Here is an 890-nt window from a genome sequence, read left to right on the forward strand (position 1 = left end):
TTCTGAAATGGAGTCTCACTCTTGTTGCCCAGGCTGGAGTGCAGTGGCACAATCTCGGCTCACTGCAATCTCCTCCTCCCGGGTTCAAGCAATTCTCTTGCCTCAGCCTCCTGAGTAGCTGGGCACCTGCCACCACACCTGGCTCATTTTTGGATTTTTACTGTAGATGGGGTTTCGCCATATTGGCCAGGCTGGTCTCGAACTCCTCCCATCAGGTTATCCACACATCTCAGCCTCCCGAAGTGCTGGGATTACAGGTGTGAGCCATCGTGCCCGGCCAAGACTGATTCTTTATAAATGATGAGGGTGTGTTACAGTGACCTCATTGTTTTTGTTCTATGTAATGAATATGAATAGAGTTAATTGAGTACCATTAATCATACTTTTCTTATATAAAGCAGTGGTTCTCAAACTACAGCATGCATCAGAATCATTTGGAGGGCTTGCTAAAACAGATTCCTGAGCCCCAGAGTTTTTGATACATTAGGTCTGGGATGATATCTAACTCGTGGATTTCTGACAAGTCCCCAAATGATACTGATGATCCTCATCCAGAGACCACATTTTGAGAAACACTGATAGAAAAGGTATTCTGGGCCAGGCGTAGTGGCTCACGCCTGTAATCCCAACACTTTGGGAGGCCAAGGATCACCTAAGGTCAGGAGTTCAAGACCAGCCTTGCCAACATGGCAAAGCCCCGTCTCTACTAAAAATGTAAAAATAAGCTAGGCATGGTGGTGCACGCCTATAATCCCAGCTACTCAGGAGGTTGAGGCAGGAAAATCACTTGAAAGGAGGTGGAGGTTGCAGTGAGCCAAGATCTTGCCATTGCACTCCAGCCTGGGCAAGACTCCATCTCAAAAATTGAAAAAGAAAAAAAAAAAAAAAAA

The 890-nt window shown here is 46.0% G+C and overlaps 1 protein-coding gene across 4 annotated transcripts in view; it reads left to right on the forward strand.

Moving 5' to 3' along the window:
- The window catches only part of BAZ1A (bromodomain adjacent to zinc finger domain 1A), a 116393-nt gene that overhangs the window by 111735 nt on the left and 3768 nt on the right, over positions 1 to 890 (forward strand). The gene's annotated exons all lie outside the window — the stretch shown is intronic.

Source organism: Sapajus apella, unplaced genomic scaffold, assembly GCF_009761245.1.
Source record: "Sapajus apella isolate SASKATOON/1434 unplaced genomic scaffold, GSC_monkey_1.0 scaffold50, whole genome shotgun sequence".
Classification (NCBI taxonomy): domain Eukaryota; kingdom Metazoa; phylum Chordata; class Mammalia; order Primates; family Cebidae; genus Sapajus; species Sapajus apella.